General features: G+C 43.2%; 1 protein-coding gene across 5 annotated transcripts in view; it reads right to left on the bottom strand.

Moving 5' to 3' along the window:
• plekha5 (pleckstrin homology domain containing, family A member 5) overlaps positions 1 to 19,147 on the bottom strand; it is a 411,417-nt gene that overhangs the window by 226,501 nt on the left and 165,769 nt on the right. Inside the window, exon 1 of one of the 5 annotated variants that reach the window (XM_070897584.1) lies at positions 16,474 to 16,680. The exons of the other annotated variants lie outside the window; for them this stretch is intronic. The gene's annotated coding sequence lies outside the window, so the exon portion shown is untranslated. Of the gene's footprint in view, positions 1 to 16,473; positions 16,681 to 19,147 lie in introns of those variants that run through there. 5 annotated transcript variants of the gene reach the window in all.

Genomic DNA, 19,147 nt, shown 5'->3' with positions numbered 1-19,147 from the left:
ACCCTTAAGAACACCTTGGCAAAGGCCATGAAAACGTCAGGAAAAACGTGGACAGAAGTATTACCCATTATATTGATGAAGTTAAGAGCCACGACAAACCAGACAACATTAACCCCTTATGAACTAATGACAGAAAGGGCGATGCAATTACCAGAGAACATCATAACAGGGGGTGCCGATGTAGGCCCATTAAAAGACAAAATAAAACGGTATGTTTTGGAACTAAGTACTCAATTAAAAGGGATGCGTAAATTAGTTAGGGACAATCAGGAAGAAAGAGACACGGAAACAGAGGTTACAAAGCTCCCTGAAGTCCCGTTGGCGGGAAGTCGCGTTATGGTAAGGGTCCTCCCGGGAAAACCGGGGTTTGCCCCAAAAATGGATAGGACCGTATGAGGTTATAATCAGCAGGGACACTTGTGCCTGCATCGATGTTAAAGGGAACAGACAATGGAAGCATCGGACTCAGCTTAAGGTTTTTGAACCAGCCGTTTAGCACATGTATTAGTTGTTGTTGTTTGTCTATTTACAGATTGACAGCGAGAGATTCTTCAAGCAAGCCATACGGTCATTTTGCCTTTGACTATTTGTTAATTATAGAGTAATAAGATGAAACTATATATTGCGATCGGTGCGATTATCATAGTTCATGTTAGGTCCGGCCTGCTAGCTAGACCGAAACGAGATCATTACAAATGGGTATGATTTGGTGGCCATTACAGAAACATGGTTGCAAGGTGGCCAAGACTGGGAATTAAACATACAGGGGTATCTGACGATTCAGAAAGACAGGCAAGAAGGGAAAGGAGGTGGGGTAGCTCTGTTAATAAAGGATGATATCAGGGCAGTTGTGAGGGATGATATTGGCTCCAATAAACAAAATGTTGAATCATTGTGGGTGGAGATTAGAGATAGTAAGGGGAAAAAGTCACTGGTCGGCGTAGTTTATAGGCCCCCAAATAATAACTTCATGGTGGGGTGGGCAACAATCAAGGGAATAATGGAGGCATGTGAAAAAGGAACGACAGTAGTCATGGGGGATCTTAACCTACATATCGATTGGTCAAATCAAATCACAGGGGGTAGCCTGGAGGAGGAATTCATAGAATGCATACGGGACTGTTTCTTAGAACAGTATGTAACAGAGCCTACAAAAGGGAGCAAGCCATCTTGGATCTGGTCCTGTGTAATGAGACAGGAAAAATAAACGATCTCCTCGTAAAAGATCCTCTCGGAATGAGTGATCACAATATGGTTGAATTTGTAATACAGATTGAGGATGAGGAAGTTGTATCAGAAACGAGGGTACTATGCTTAAACAAAGGGGACTACAGTGGGATGAGGGCAGAGTTGGCTAAAGTAGACTGGAAACAAGGACTAAACGGTGGCACAATTGAGGAACAGTGGAGGACTTTTAAGGAGCTCTTTCATAGTGCGCAAAAAAATATATATTCCAGTGAAAAAGGGCGGCAAGAGAAGTGATAACCAGCCGTGGATAACCAAGGAAATAAAGGAGAGTATCAAATTAAAAACCAATGCGTATAAGGTGGCCAAGGTTAGTGGGAAACTAGAAGATTGGGAAAATTTTAAACGACAAAGAATGACTAAGAAAGCAATAAAGAAAGGAAAGATAGATTACGAAAGTAAACTGGCGCAAAACATAAAAACAGATAGTAAAAGCTTTTACCGATATATAAAACAGAAGAGAGTGACTAAAGTAAATGTTGGTCCCTTAGAAGATGAGAAGGGAGATTTAATAATGGGAAATGTGGAAATGGCTGAGACCTTAAACAATTATTTTGCTTCCGTCTTCACAGTGGAAGACACAAAAACAATGCCAAAAATTGCAGGCCACAGGAATGTGGGAAGGGAGGACCTCGAGACAATCACTATCACTAGGGGAGTAGTGCTGGACAGGCTAATGGGACTGAAGGTAGACAAGTACCCTGGTCCTGATGAAATGCATCCCAGGGTATTAAAAGAGATGGCTGAAGTTATAGCAGATGCACTCGTTATAATCTACCAAAATTCTCTGGACTCTGGGGAGGTACCAGCGGATTGGAGAGCAGCTAATGTAACGCCTCTGTTTAAAAAAGGGGGCAGGCAAAAGGCAGGTAACAACTATAGGCCGGTTAGTTTAACATCTGTAGTGGGGAAAATGCTTGAAACTATCATTAAGGAAGAAATAGCGGGACATCTGGATAGGAATAGTGCAATCAAGCAGACGCAGCATGGATTCATGAAAGGGAAATCATGTTTCACTAACTTACTGGAATTCTTTGAGGATATAACGAGCATGGTGGATAGAGGTGTACCGATGGATGTGATGTATTTAGATTTCCAAAAGGCATTCGATAAGGTGCCACACAAAAGGTTACTACAGAAGATAAAGGTACGCGGAGTCAGAGGAAATGTATTAGCATGGATTGAGAATTGGCTGGCGAACAGAAAGCAGAGAGTCGGGATAAATGGGTCCTTTTCCAGTTGGAAATCAGTGATTAGTGGTGTGCCACAGGGATAAGTGCTGGGACCACAACTGTTTACAATATACATAGATGACCTAGAAGAGGGGACAGAGTGTAGTGCAACAAAATTTGCAGATGACACTAAGATTAGTGGGAAAGCGGGTTGTGTAGAGGACTCAGAGAGGCTGCAAGGAGATTTGGATAGGTTAAGCGAATGGGCTAAGGTTTGGCAGATGGAATACAATGTCGGAAAGTGTGAGGTCATCCACCTTGGGAAAAAAAACAGTAAAAGGGAATATTATTTGAATGGGGAGAAATTACAACATGCTGTGGTGCAAAGGGACCTGGGGGTCCTTGTGCATGAATCCCAAAAGGTTAGTTTGCAGGTGCAGCAGGTAATCAGGAAGGCAAATGGAATATTGGCCTTCATTGTGAAAGGGATGGAGTACAAAAGCAGGGAGGTCTTGCTGCAACTGTATAAGGTATTGGTAAGGCCGCACCTGGAGTACTGCATGCAGTTTTGGTCACCTTACTTAAGGAAGGACATACTAGCTTTGGAAGGGGTACAGAGACGATTCACTAGGCTGATTCCAGAAATGAGGGGGTTACCTTATGATGATAGATTGAGTAGACTGGGTCTTTACTCCTTGGAGTTCAGAAGGATGAGGGGTGATCTTACAGAAACATTTAAAATCATGAAAGGGATAGACAAGAGAGGCAGAGAGGTTGTTTCCATTGGTGGGGGAGACTAGAACTAGGGGGCACAGCCTCAAAATACGGAGGAGCCAATTTAAAACAGAGTTGAGAAAAAATTTCTTCTCCCAGAGGGTTGTGAATCTGTGGAATTCTCTGCCCAAGGAAGCAGTTGAGGCTAGCTCATTGAATGTTTTGAAGTCAAAGATAGATAGATTTTTAACCAATAAGGGAATTAAGGGTTACGGGGTGAGGGCGGGTAAGTGGAGCTGAGTCCACGACCAGATCAGCCATGATCTTATTGAATGGCGGGGCAGGCTCGAGGGGCTAGATGGCCTACTCCTGTTCCTAATTCTTATGTTCTTATGTTCTTATGAGAGTTACATGTGAATACCTTTTTGTACATGTATGCATAAAATGAGAACTTTTCCAGTTGCTGGGTATGTTCGCACATCCCCATACATAGTAAAGGAGGCATCCCTTTGAGGTCAGTCTCCCTTAACATTTCGGAAGTAGCGGAGTGGGTAATGCGACAAAACGGTACAGGGGAAGTAAATGATACTTGGAACCAAAGTAGGGATAAAGAAACGTGAAGATTGGGGGGGGGGGGGGGGGGGTTACCTTTTGGATGCATTGATGGATGGTACCAGCCGGAATACAATAGGTCGGTACGACCTCCGTTCCTGGTTTTGACCAACACCTCAGGAGTTGAAAGGCCCACCGCTGACATTTGTTTCACTAGAAACCTGACTGGTGAGGAAACAGGTTTTGTAGCAGGATACTTTAACCTCACCAGGTGGAACATAATAGCCAGCGAAACAACAAACCAGGGGTTCTTTGAAATAGAGGGTTTGAAGAATCAGACAAGTAGCCACGACTGGGACCCTAAGATTAGGTGGCGACGGGGGCTGAGAGAGAGATTGGGGTCGAATCTAACAGCATACAATGGCACTTATTTTGTGTGCGGGCATAAGGCCTACCCCTGGTTGCCACAGGACTGGAGGGGGTCCTGTTAGTTGGGATACGTGGTCCCCTTTTGTCAGACGGGTACGTACTTTAGCAGAAGTACAGACACCAGGTCGACTAAGAAGAGATCTTATCCCGGTAGAGAGGCTATTTGGGGTCATGATGCTCCCATTCGGGATAGGACGCACCATGGATGAATTACGTAACCTAGAGAGGGTACTGGAACAGATAGTTAACGACACTGCTGAAGCAATAGAGGGCATAACGGCTGAAATGGTAGCCATACGCACAATGGTACTCCAGAACCGAATGGCCCTAGATACTAGCACAAAGTGGGGGCACATGTGTCTTAATTGGAGCTGAATGTTGCACTTACATTCCCGATAATTCAGAAAACATAACCAACCTCGCTGATCACATAAGAAGGGAGGTAAAGAAGTTATCCACGACAGCAGGAGGATCTGGCTGGTTTGACTGGTTGTTAAGGGAATCCTGGGGGTCCTATCTTATGCATGGAGTAATTATTCTGGTTGTAATAATAATTACTTGCTGTCTGATTATCGGGTGTTTTGATATCTGCTGTAAAGTTATGATGGCCCGACTGATGCCAGTAGCCAGTGTAATCGCCGAAGAAGAAGCACACCTGATGGAAATACCTGAAGACACCAAGGATGAAGAAACAGACGACGTTGACACCGACCACTATCTTTGAAGGGTAGCCTAGAGCTACAGGCAAGGTAGACATACAGAACATCAGGGAAGTAACATACCCCAAAGGACGAATATATGACACCATGCTATCATTGTGGTCATCTGGATTTCGTGAACATCCTCCAGGACCAAAAGGGGGAATATTGTTGGAGCGGATATTTGGACATATACTTGATTAGTATACGGGACCAAACATTTGTTTTTATTTTCCCCTTTAATGAATTTTGTAAGGGACAATACTGATGCATTATGCTTTATATAAAAAAACAGTTAGACTTCAAGATATGCTGGCTTTGAGTTATGGAGCTAGGAAAGTGAGATAATGAATGACTGGAGAGCTAAGTGGGGGTATGTTTGTCTATACCGGTGCCAAAAAGCCTGCACTTGTTTATAATGCCCTGTCACAATGCGAGGCTGGTTTATATCAAGAGCTCAGCCTTGGATAGTAGTTGTATGAAAAGCTTTGTAAACCTTGTAATGCGATGATTAGACTTAAGGACTAGTGCTAAAGCATGTGATGTAAAGTGACGTAATTTGTAAGATAAAAGAACCTCACTGGAGATACCAAATTGAGAAGCTGGTTCAGAGACAGGGGTCTCTAACACTTCTCCCAAAGCTTTGTCTCCGATTTAATAAACCTCTCTTTGTATATTATACAGTCTCGGAAATATTTTTCCACAACATTGGGAATCATTCAGAATTTGCAGGATACCACCTGAAAGGATTTAGATACCAATGGACAAACTTTTCTCATTTGTATTGCAAGTTCTATTATTAGTGCATGTCTGTGGGGACTATTTGAGGTATCCATCAGGAGCGAGACAAGACACTGATTTGACAATAGTCATCTTTCAATAAACATGTCATCAATCAAAATACCTCTGGTCCATGTGTGATATCTTTACCCCAGCTCCATCCCAAATTTGCAAAATGAAAATGGATATAATTTTTCACTGCAATGATGTCCAAGAATCAAGACTCCATCAGCCTCTATGGTCCCACAACCTTCATCCTCAAGCAGAAATACTACAGCTGTCAGTTATTCAGAAAGGCAAACAGATCCATCTCCAAGGCTGTCCTCAAATGTCTATACAGCAGATCATCGACTCTTGACGGTCAACTGTAAGATGACAGAGCATTTCCCACTATGTTGTACCCCAGATAAATGCTGCACCAAGATCGTAATACTGTAATCTAATTGTGTAAATATATAAATAAATATACTGGCTTGACCGATACTATGGCTTGCAATTGTTCCACAGCTAACCTTGCTGCCCTTACTTCCAACAGATTAATGGATTTTACTGCCCCCACAGTCCTGAGCCCTCTTCCCTGCAGATAGGTACCCTATTCTGTCAACAATGCATCTGTTACTACTGTTAATTGTAGGGAACACAGTTGCAAGGGATTGACCTAAAGTATACGGTCCTCCTTTGACCGCCATGCAAGATTCAGGGCTAAGGCTTAGGCAGTCTTCACTGGAAGGGAAAGGTAGGCTCTGTAGGGTGTTTGTAGATGTGCAAGATGAAGGAGCTTCCAGCAAAAATGGTGCCGGGTGCCAGTAGGAACCATCCACAGACAATCCCTCACTGCCCCCGCCCCCTCCCCCGCCCGCAGAATACAAAGGGTTTCCAGAGAGGGAGTAGGGATTGTTTTTAAACAAACAATTACACATGTAATGTTAGACTGGAGTCACATGTAGGTCTGGACAGAATAGTATTAGAGTACAATATTTAAAAACAACAATCAGGCTTTTGTAGAATTTCATGATGTTGGCGTCATACGTGCATGATTGATGTGAATTTCCAGGATCAGATTGGTTGCCAATTTTACACCCCATCTGATTTTACTTTCCATTGAAGTAAAATGGGAGTCCTTTCCTATCCAGTCAGTTTTCCAATGGGTAGAGTTAGGATAAAATTACTCTACTTCCCTCAGTCTCTATTTTGCAATGGAAAACAGTTTCAATTTTTGTTCTTTTAAAACATTCTCCTATTTCATAGACCTTTGGAGACAATAATTCAGGACAAAATTAATTGAAATTTGCAAAAGTATGGGCCAATAAATGAAAGTCAACCGGATTTGTTAAAGGCAAATCGAGATTGGCTAACTTGATTCTTTGAAGTAACAGATGGTTGATGAAGGTACTGCAGTTGATGTTGTGTATATAGACTTTCAAAGACCATTGGAAAAAGTATCATGGAATAGACCTGTTGGCAAAATTAAAGTCTAGGGGATTAAAGATACAGTGGCAGTGTAGATATGTAATTGGCTACGGGATATAAAACAAATAGTAGTGGTGAATGGTTGTTTTTCAGACTGGAGGGAGTATACAGTATAGTTGCTCAAGGGTTGGTATTTGGACCACTGCTCTTTTTGATATATATTCATGAGCTGGACTTGATATACAGGGCAACATTTCAAAATTTGCAGATGACACAAAACTTGGAAATGTAGTAAATAATGAGCAGATAGTCAAAGACTTCAGGAGAACATAGACAGACTGGTGAAATGGGAAGACATGTGGCGGATGAAATTTAATGCAGAGAAGTGTGAAGTGAAGTGATACATTTTGGTAGGAAGAATGAGGAGAGGCAATATAAACTAAATGATACCATTTTAAAGGGGGTACAGGAACAGAGAGACAGGGGGATGTATGTACACAAATTTTTGAACATAGCAAGACAAACTGAAAAGGCTGTTAAAAAAGCCCATGGGATCTTTGGCTTTATTAATAGAGGCATAGAGCACAAAAGCTAGGAAGTTATGCTAAATCTTTATAAATCATTGTTTCGGCCCCAGCTGGAGTAGTGTGTCCAACTCTGGGCACCACACTCTAGGAAGGATGTCAAGGTCTTGGAGAGGCTACATAAGAGATTTATTAGAGTGGTACCAAGGATGAGGGACTTCAGTTATGTGGAGTGACTGGAAATGAGAATGTGGGAAAATGTATAGAGACAGTGAAATTGAACAAAGGATTCATGGAGGAATAGCCTTAAGAATGTCAGACTGCAAATGTCACAACATTGGCACAAATAACAGACTGGCTCAAGGTCTTGCTAAGTCACACCAGTAAACTTGAAACAATAAAAGGGTGAGAAAGGTTCTGAAAGGCCCTTTGTGTAAAAACAATTGCTGACACAACTTCAGCCCATACCTAATTGGGCCAGGAGGGCCAGATGTCAGCTCATGAGTGGTGGACAAAGGGAAGGAGGGATCATAAGGGGATAGGCTGAACTGAATGTCACTCAAATTGTATCATGTACTGAAAATGTATAATCGTTGCACCCCTACATTGTAACGTGACTTGTCCGAGGGAAGTGAGTGCACTCTATAGGGAGAGCATTCCTTCGTTCTGATAAGTCCCGGCCGGTGAAACAATTAATAAAGACTGCTTTGTTATAAGCGGCTACGGTGTTCGACTCAGTGAATTCGCTGAACCAGATTGAGGGAAAAGAATCCGTATTAACAGAAACACAGGGTTGTTCTCCTTTGATCAGAGAAGTTTGAGATTTGATAGAGGTGTTCAAAACCATGAACTGTTTTGATGGAGTAAATAAGGAGAAACTTTTTTCCAATGGCTGAATAGTCAGCAATCAGAGGGCACAGATTTCACGTGATTGGCAAAAGAACCAGAGGCGACATAAGCAAACATTTTTTAAATACAGCAAATTGTTGTGACCTGGAATGTATTGCCTGAAAAGGGTGATGGAAGCAAATTCAAAAGTAACTTTTAAAAGGGAATTGGATAAATATTTGAAGGGAAAATATTAACAGGGCTATGGGGAAAGAGCAGCAGAATGGAACTAATTGGATAGTTCTTCCAAAGAGCCGGCACAGGCACAATGGGCCGAATGGTCTTCTGTGCTGTATCATTCTATGATTTATCGCACCCTTCCTCCCGTCAACCGCCAATAGCCACTAGGGAGACCTTGTGAAAACCATAACTAGTAGGATAACACATCACAGTTTCTGTTTGTGAACGGTAGCAGTGTCAAATGACTGTTATACCCGTGGTTCACCTGAATAGCTGAGTATTTCTATCATGTCAGATCTGACCAAACCAGGGGAGTCTGCTTAGAAAATATGGTGAGGTGTGTGTCATACAATTATGGCTGGCTGGAACTTCTGCATTGCCCACACTACACTGGCACAACCACAGAGAGTGACGAACTCTTCAACACACTAGTCCATGTAGATATACTTGTTCCACTGGTAAAAATAGTGGAACTAATTTAATTATTAAGACTAAACCAATCATTATTTGCTCAGACAATTTTTAGAAACACTAACCTTTATTAACCTTCAACACTGCCATTTGGAATCAGGACGAGACCAACAGCTTAGTTATCACTTTCGGCATTTAATATACCACAAAAAAAATGCTGAAAATTGAGTCCTTCTGGAAAATTCCAGCAAAAGCTTTATTGGGAAATCCTGGTTAAGTCAAAGTATATAGCCACGTGAAGACAAATTCAGCTTCCTTAATTAGTAAAAGGAAAGGCCCTTTCCATAATGTTTCCTGAAACCAACCACAAATGCGCCATTAACCTTCAAAGATTTTGTATATCAATGGACTACTGTGAAATCGCTGCCCTACTTTAAAAACTACTGTTTGTTCACTAACATTAACAAACAATTCTTTACCATGTATTCACTGTCATTTGAAAAGCCTGAAAAAACAGCTTTGTGTGTGGGAGCAAAGTACAGTGAGCATGAGTCACTGCCAGAATTATGTGGGAGTCGGTGTGTCAGGATATATTCAAACCACACTGTCAGCGTCACCTACTCATTACTCCATTTACCGATCTTTATCAAGTTGCCAGTTTGTTTCAATCATTCAATGTAATGTGCCAATTAAAGTTTTAACTGGCAACAAAGGTTAAAATAGGAATTTTCATCTCCAATACGTGACTGCAAGACTAAGAAATTGGTACAACAGTGATAATATTGGAATTTGCAAGCTTTGATCCTACTGAGCAAGTACTCTCCAATAGTTTGTCAGTATTAGCCCCAAGAGACCAGTGTTCAATAACTGGAGACTGCATGGATACACTGTGCATTCTGCTGTAGGATACTCCAAGGGTAGGTGGTTCAAACCATGCTGAGAACAGAACCTGCATCAATAGAACTATGCATGAACTAAGAGTACACGGTTCTAAATCCAGAAGAGGTGGATTTTAAAAATACATAAAGACAATACATGAAGTTTGAATAAAACTACAAAGTAGCTGCTCTTTGTTGGACCAACCACTAGTTTATTCGAACTAGTGGTTGGTCCAACACTGCCCCCCGCCCCCCCCCACTAGTTTCTTCACTCTTGGTAATGCTTTTCATAAAACAATAAAGGAGGTACTTCATCTTTCAAAACTCTTCCTTGGACTGTAATTTTGATGAATTGCACTTTGTAGCCCAATCCAATCAAATCCAGACTTGAGGCTGAGTGTGACAAATGAATTTTGGCAAGAGTGCTCAAAAGAGCCCATGGGACCAGACAGGTAACTGTAACAAGTAAGGTGACTCCCAGAAAAACACACAGATAAAGAGAAGTTAATGTGTCAGAAATAGCATGGTGAAACAAAAGTAGTGCTATGTGATGCTGTAGCCATCCTGGTGATCGAGAACTCAGCAAGCTACTTGGGGCAGAGCCCACACAGGGTGCTGGCACACGAGGCAAATATAATTGCACTGGGGAAAAAAGAACAGGCAACCAATAAGCAATATGTTAACGATAGCTTTAACTAAGAACAGAGTTGGGGTTTTACTGAGGTGGTGGCGGGTAGCATGCTGCGGGATGGAGTAGAGAACACTCGATTCGAAGGTAGAGTCTCAATTGAGGAGATCTTCGAAGTGCTCCTTCCAGCGAGCCCTGACTGCCTCGGTGTCCTTGAGTGTTTCCCTATTCTTGGCCAGCAGTGGGGTGGGGCCTTGGGAGTTTGGACCGTAGGTGGCCTTGACTGATGAAGAATCTTCGCACATCATGGCTATTGACCAGTTGTTGTATCTCCTGTGCTTTCTCCATCCACCAACTGTTCTTTAGGTCCCGGGTTTTTTGTTGGACCTCAGCCTTGGGCAGTCTGTAATGCTGCTTTGCTGCTCCCGAGTTGGGTTGTTGCTCAAGGCTCAGAAATGCTCTGCTCTTACGATCTATTAGCTCTTGGATCTCCTGATCATTCTCATCAAACCAGTCCTGGTGTTTCCTGGTTGCGTCACCGAGCGTCTCTTTGCAGGCACTGGCTATGGAGGCCTGGAGGGCAGACCAAGCGCTGTGGGCATTCTGCGTCTCAGGGTCATCAAGGCACGCCAAGTTAGCTGTGAGGCGCTGACTGTATAGGGCTCTCTTAGCTGGGTCTTTAAGTGCCCCAGCATTGACTTTTTTGCGGCACTGCTTCTGCTGCCCCCTCGCTTTGGGGCTATGTTGATGTTCAATGATGGATCAGATTAGGCAATGGTCCGTCCAGCAGTTGTCAGCTCCCGTCATGGTGCGGGTGATGCGCACATCCTTGCGATCCCTGGCTCGGACGATGACATAGTCAAGCAGGTGCCAGTGTTTGGTGCAAGGGTGTTGCCACGATGCCTTGTATTTGCCCCTCTGGCGGAACAAGGTGTTGGTGATGAAAAGTTCATATTCTAGACATTGTCAGGAGTAGGGCACCGCTGGAGTTGGCTTTCCCTACCCCCTCTCTGCCAATCACGCCCCCCCAGAGGGCTGTGTCTTTGCCGACCCTGGCGTTGAAGTCAACAAGGAGGATCAGGTTTGTCATCCGCGGAGACACGGGACAGGTTGGAGTAAAAACCCTCTTTGGTCTCATCTGCTGCATCGAGTGGGGCGTACGCACTGATGACTGTGGCGCATTGATTCCGGGACAGGGTGAGTCGAAGAGTCATGAGGCGTTCGTTAACCCGCGGGGGAGTCTTTGAGGCGGTCGACCAGCTCATTTTTGATGGCGAAGCCGACTCCATGAAGGCGCCGTTCGTCCTCTGGTTTCCCTTTCCAGAAGGTGTAACCTCTATCTTGTTCCTTGAGCTGGCCTTCCCCTGCCCGACGGGTCTCGCTTAGGGCAGCAATGTCGATACAAAGCGTCAAAGTTCCCAGGCAACTAAGGCGGTGCTGCGTTCCGGTCTGTCACTGTTGGAGTTGTCCATGAGGGTCCTGACGTTCCAGGTCCCGAACTTCATGTTAACGGAGTGGAAGATGCCTGTGCGTGATTTCTTTTAACGTGGGGTGGCCGTTGCACACCGGCTAACACACGGGCTTAGCTGAGCAAAGTCTTGGTCCAGTGGCAAGGGGGTCCAAGACGACTGGAGACCAGGCACTGCTGTATGAGCCTAGTTGCCTACGGCAAGATGTTGGCTGTAAGCTCGGCGCTTATTAGCGCCCTTGATAGTAGGTGGTCCGAGGCTTGGTTGGGGGCAGGCATCGGGAGGGTCAGTGGCCCACTGGAGTTCCGAATGGAAGGTCACAGCCATAATGCTCACCAGTCAGAAGAGGCCAGTGGGGAAGTAGAGGCCAAGTCGTCTCTGAAGGAGGGGGAAAGGCCAACCGCTGTCATGGAAGAGGAGGAGGCCCAAACACCATCATGGAGGAGAGGCACAGTTGTCGCCGCTGGAGGGGATCTGGTTGCCGCTGGGGAGAGGCCTGAATGCTGCTGGAGGCCCGATCACCTGGTTGTCGCTGGAGAGGCCTGGCTGCCGCCGCTGGGGGCCCAAACGCCTGTCCTCGCTGCACAGCACTGCCCCTCAGTCATCAAGATCCACGGCGCGGTCCTGGACAACGGGGACCATTTCCCATACCTCGGGAGCTTCTTAACAACAGCAGACATTGATGACAAGATTCAACACCGCCTCCAGTGCGCCAGTGCAGCCTTTGGCCACCTGAGGAAAAGAGTGTTCGAAGACCAGGCTCTCAAATCTGCCACCAAGCACATGGTCTGCAGGGCTGTAGTAATATCTGCCCTTCTGTATGGCTCAGAGACATGGACCATGTACAGTAGACACCTCAAGTCGCTGGAGAAATACCACCAACGATGTCTCCGCAAGATCCTACAAATCCCCTGGGAGGTCAGACGCACCAACATTAGCGTCCTCAACCAGGCCTACATCCCCAGCATTGAAGCACTGACCACACTTGATCAGCTCCGCTGGGCAGGCCACACTGTCCGCATGCAGACACGAGACTCCCAAAGCAAGCGCTCTACTCGGAACTCCTTCACGGCAAATGAGCAGAGGAAACGTTACAAGGACACCCTCAAAGCCTCCCTGATAAAGTGCAACATCCCCACCTGGGAGTCCCTGGCCAACAACCACCCGAAGTGGAGGAAGTGCATCCAGGAGGGCGCTGAGCACCTCGAATCTCATTGCCGAGAGCATGCAGAAATCAAGCGCAGGCAGCGGAAAGAGCATGTGGCAAATTTGTCCCACCCTCCCTTACCCGTAACGACTATCTGTCCCACCTGTGACAGAGACTGGTGCTCTCGTATTTGGACTGTTCAGCCACCGAAGGACTGATTTTAAGAGTGGAAGCAAGTCTTCCTCGATTCAGAGGGACTGCCTAGGATGATAAACTAACAACAAAATAAAAAGTGAGTGGGGCTCCCCCAGTAGATCAGTGGTTATATATGAACCTTATGGGGTAATACGTAGCCAAACAGACCATGAAGTTTCAATCTTTAATCTGCAGTCACAGATGAGTTAGCTTATCGCAGCCTGGACAATTTGGGGGCATCGGATTTGGCCTGTGCCATCAGGGGAAGGGAGGGATAAGAGAGAAGGAGAAATCTGCCAGCATGCACTGGATTATTGTCTGGTGACCCTGGTTGAACAACATGGGCGTCAGATAGTGTTGGGATTGGTTGCGTCATTGTTCCTCTCAGCACTACCGTGTCAAATTGTTTGGCTACAAGCACCATCTGGTATCATATAAAGAATGGCCATTTGAACAAGGTACTGGTGGATTGCTAGTGCTAGTGCAACTGTACGCCAGCATCAGTCACTGCTTTCAGTGGAAAGAAAGGGAGAGTGCAGGAAAAACATTGGGGGCAGAAAGTGCAAGATGCCAGTCACATCTTCACATACTTGGTGCAGTAAAAAGCATCAATCCTGCATCTATTTTATCCGCGCCATAAAATTGTTTCCCCCGCACCGCACTCCAAAATAATTATTTATATTGTGTCCTTGTCAGGAAAGACATCCCAAATCACTAACCAGCTCAGATAAATTAAAAGGAACACAATGGGAAGGAGAATAGACTAATGAGGCAAAACCAATTGAACCGAAAAGGTCTTTAACGGGCTTTTGAAAGCAGGAAGGAAGGATAAAGGGCAAGATAAAGGGTTTTTGGATGAGAATTCCAGAGATCAGTGGAAAGATAATTAAATAGTGCCAATGGCAGAGCAAAGAGGATGGGGAACAAGGAGTAGACCTATGTCAAAAGAGCCAAGAGTGCAAACATCATTTCTAAGATTGGGTGGGGCAAGGATTCTGAAATAATTTTTAGGGAAATATGGAGCCAATGGAGGCTAACAAGATGGGGGCAATGGAAGTGCTGAGCATTGAGCTAGAAAAAAAATGTGAGGAGCTGCACTCGAGGGAAACTCGTACCACGTATCCTCCTTTCAGGGACACAGACCTATCTTATCCTCCATTTCCCACTTCTCAAAATCTGGGAAAGGGAAAATAAAGGCATATGGTTTCATCTGTCGCTCTGATGGTAAGGTATCCCAATCTTCTTTGGGTGGGAGGGAAACAGAAACTTTGGAAATAATTTTCTATTAATCCTAAATAGATATTAAATTAAGCAAACTTCAGCTGGAACATGGTTGGTACATTGGTGGAAGCGACAGCAAACAGGTAATTTTAGTAGAGAAAAATAACAAAGGACCAAATATGAAGGGAAGGGGAGAAACTGAAGTTATGATTTTACAACTTTATTCATAAGAGCACAAAAGATAAGGAGAGAACCAGAAATACAACACGAGAGAAACACAGCAGTATGAACATAACAGAGACAACTAACTGTAACTTTGACATCCCATGTGCATTGCCACTGGAGATTGACTCATACATACATTCATATATTATAACAAAGCTGCTCTTGAAATCTCAATTGCCCTATGAGTGACATATTAGAGGATTTCGGTATCAATGCATGAGCTAAATCTTAAATATAGCTGAGCCATTAGGGAAAGAAATCCCTACAGATGCTGTTGCTGTAATGGTTAACAATAATTTATTACAGCAAAGTGACTCAACAGTATAGATTTAGTTTTACTCACTTACGCATGCACCAATAAGGATAATGTAACGATTAGTGAATTAGTGGCATAAGACAGACTTCAGAAACCTGCTTGGTTTTGCTTCTGCTTTGGCTACAGTTAAAAGAAATTTTAAAATGATTTGAAATACAAACAAATGATTACTTTCTTTGAAAATATACCTCTCAGATTGAAAAGCCCCAGGGCCATTGGGAGCATTCTATAACAAGATGAATGCTTGCCATGTCGCCTTCTGCAATAACAAAAATAGTGCCCAACCAGAGAACGCAGCACTGTGGCGAGTGAGCAGTGTTGATCAGTGCAGTCACAAGCATGCAAAACCAGTATCTTTCTCTTGAGTGGATTTTAAAAAAATTTAAAATAAACTGAATAGGTTTTGTTGCAAAGAATGTAGAATGGGAAAGACCAAAGCATGGAATATGGTGTCTGCCGTGCTTCTGATTTTTTGTTCCATCCCACACAGTTAGAACATTTTACAGCTTTAATGGATTTATCACACATTTCTAAACATTACCGTTAGCATGAGTATTTTCTTTTGAAGAGAAAAAAACATTTAAATGAATTGCAATAGTTAGTCATCCATTTTATTGTGTTTTCAGATACTACAAGACGCTGCACACATAAATGACTAATTTACAATATTTTATGGCGTGACTAAAAATTAAAGCAACATGAGAAGGCATTTAACGTGGACATATTATCTAACATATTGTTTAAAAAAAAACATAGGAGTAAAATATCACAGATGGTTAATTGCATCTCAGGATTACAAGTTTCAAAATAAAAAATAAAATGTTGCAGATCTTGGCTAATTCTAATTGCTTCATCCTATATCCAGAGACAGAAATCTGAATCACCAGTATTGTGTAGTACAGTATCTGAAAACCTTCTACACAATAATCTTAATTCTAATTTGCCTCGGCTAGCAATGCCAGTTGTGTGCTTGTATCAGTCCAGGTAACAACTAGCCATCAGCTTCAAATCACACAAGCGCAAAACCTGTTGGCGGTAATCGGAACAAACAATGCTTAAAGTAAAATCAAGTAGGTTTCTCCATCTGACAACCAAAACCCAAAACTCAAATCTCACTTTCGACGACAGAAAATGTAATAAATCTCTTTTCCCTTTACAGATTTCAAGTACATTTTTTTATTTTTCATAGTTTAACACAATAGTTTTAGTGCTCTGATCTTAAAAACTTCATCAGTAAATTTAACAAACCCCCTCACACCAAAACCACAACTGTAATAACAGGAAATTTTCAGCAAACGTTTAGAACAGAGCATGGAAAATTCCCATGCAACCACCACATGCAACTACAATAAAGTGATGTTCCTGTGACACTACTAAATGATCATACTTACAGTGAATTAATTAATGGTCATGGTATGCTGCTCAATTCCAGCAACTAAAGCAGCGAGGTAAAAACAGATTCACAGCACAAAGTCAGACTTTCGTCTTCAAGGTAATTCAACACTAGTGCTGAGCTCCAGACATCAGTCAGGCTACAGCATTTGCTAAGTTCTGAAATGGATCCCGTTTCTTTGAAGAGATTCCCCAGTGAGCGCTCTGCTGCCCAAAGACAGAGAAATAAAGCATCACAGCTGTCAAGCCACTTGCAGGAATTGAAACCCGACACCACACATGATGTCATTCCACAACCACGTTATGTGGAAAAGCTGTGTTTTATGTCCTGATGCCATGCAAATATATAATTTGTTTGCAACACAATACACAAGCCATCAGATTATGTATTGATTTAAAAAAAACACACCAGCCTATGTATACAACATAAATTATACTAGTCTGCTCTCTACACCACAATACGGTCGACAAACCTTTTCAGCTGTGCTGGTAGAACAGTTTTACAGTACAATCACCACTAATTCTGAAACATTATGAAGTCCGAGTACATTTTGTAAACATTTACTACATTCCTTTCTCTGCAAAAACGGTTATGGATCATTGGTGGTCCCGACCTGCCAGCTTGGAACAAAGTCAGGGTGGAAAGCTGTAACTACATTGCCATCCAGCTTCCCTTTCTGTACTTGAACATAAGCAATCAATCTTTGTGAAATATTATCGTGACAGGAGCATCCTATTCTTCAGTACACACCATGATATCCCCCACTGGTTAAACACACAACATAAGTGTGCCGAAAAACTACACTATTTATCATGTATAGTTTTGTGTTTTTAAAAAGGAGCTAATGATGCTATGAACCATTTAAGTTTTTCTCTTTCACTTTATGAAGGTTTTTAAACTCTTCAATGAGATTATTGCATTTTAATCACTCCCAGGTATCCATTATTCTCTATGCAAGGCAAAATTGTACAGGACAACACCTTTCAAATATGCACTTCAATAATCACAAAAATATTAAATTATGTAAGCTTTGTTCATTAGTGTACTTAACATTTTACAGTTAGTGAATTTTTGAAAATGCATGTTGAGTAGTAATCACAAGAAAAATACTTTGCTGCAGAAATGACTAAAGCGTTCTATAAAGTTTCATAGTTTGAAAATGGGAGATATTTGCATCAGCCACAGAATAGAATTCAATGTTGCTTACAAGCTTGCGTTTAAATTCCAAAAAAAACTTTTCTAAATTTTAGTAAACGGAGCTGCCGGTGAACACCTATTTTTGAAGACGAAGCAAAACAACGTGCAAAGACATAATTAAACAAAAGACAGAATAGAAACAAAAGAAAGAAAACATTATTCAACGGCAGATCACATTCTCAGGATATTCCAAAGTGCTTCCCAAACAATGTATTATTTTTGAAGTGCAGTCATGTTGGAGGTAAATGCAACTAATTTGTGCACCTGAATGGGGAAAAATTCGGTGCCGTCCAGTTTGGTGGCAATAACACTCACGAGGCACGAGGCTTTGCGGCAGGTGCAGAAGTCTCGCCTCGTGAGAAATTGGGGTTACCGCCCCCAAAAGAGGGGCACTAAATGAAGCACTCCACGCTGGTTAGCATAGTGCTGCCGTGTAGGAGGGGCACTTTCCCTGAATTAAAGGGAAGGGCCCAAGCTGCACACTCTACAGCAAAAAAAAGGGTCTTAACCTGGAGCACCGGGGAGCAGTGCCAACAAAGTGCGGGTTGACCGATCGCGGCACGTACCCCGCATTCAAAGCGCCAATGGGGCGCACAAAAAAAAATTGGGGATTTTTTTTTAAAACCGCAGCACATCTCCCCTTTAAGTTTTGCCCAGCAAGTGATCGGCTGCCTGGCAAGCATCCTCTGAAGCTGTCCGGTGCAGTTTCAGGGGACGATAGACGTCAGCATCACTGGCGCAGCTGAGCGGGGTACTACAGGCTACCTTCATCATACCCGGCCGCCAAGTCATTAGTGTCCCCAGACGTGCTAACGGGGAGGTGCAAAAGACCCGAATTTCGAGGCTGAAGATCCTACAACCAGCAAACTTGATGCATGATGCATTAATGCGTTTTCCAAGTATTGGTTGAAAGACAAATGTTGGCGAGGGCACTGAGCATAATCCCTGGTATTCTATCAATAGTACCATGAGATCTTTTGCATTCAACTGTGCAGGTAGACAAAGCCTTCAAAGTATAATTGAAACAAATGCATAATGGAGTGAAATTGGTAGTATTAAACTTCCCAAATCAGCATAGCATATACGATCAGCTTCAATGCCAATGTTTTGGCGTAGGTATTTTGCAGAGCAAAATCAGGTTCTGTCTCTCGACTGCTTCAAGAGGGACAGTACAAACGTGCACAAATGAGAACTTACGGACCAAGTTGGTATTCGGACTGTCCTATAGTGTCCCGATACTCCTTGCATCCTACAAGGATTCTATTTAAAGCTTCCTTAGAGAGGAGCTAGGACAACAGTCAACCCTGCATTGGGGAACTTTGAGGCTTCCTTATACCACACAACAGCCACTTCAGCTCGCCTGCAATACTGAATCCTTAGGATAAGCAATCATGAATGGTATTGCACCAGTCCAAAAAAGGGAGCAACATCTACACAGAGCCAGTTTTGAATGATAATCGTACGGATGTGATTGA

This window comes from Pristiophorus japonicus, chromosome 13 (genome assembly GCF_044704955.1).
Source record: "Pristiophorus japonicus isolate sPriJap1 chromosome 13, sPriJap1.hap1, whole genome shotgun sequence".
Taxonomy (NCBI): domain Eukaryota; kingdom Metazoa; phylum Chordata; class Chondrichthyes; family Pristiophoridae; genus Pristiophorus; species Pristiophorus japonicus.
The sequence above is the reverse complement of the archived record's forward strand: the minus strand, read 5'-3'. Positions and strand labels throughout refer to the sequence as shown.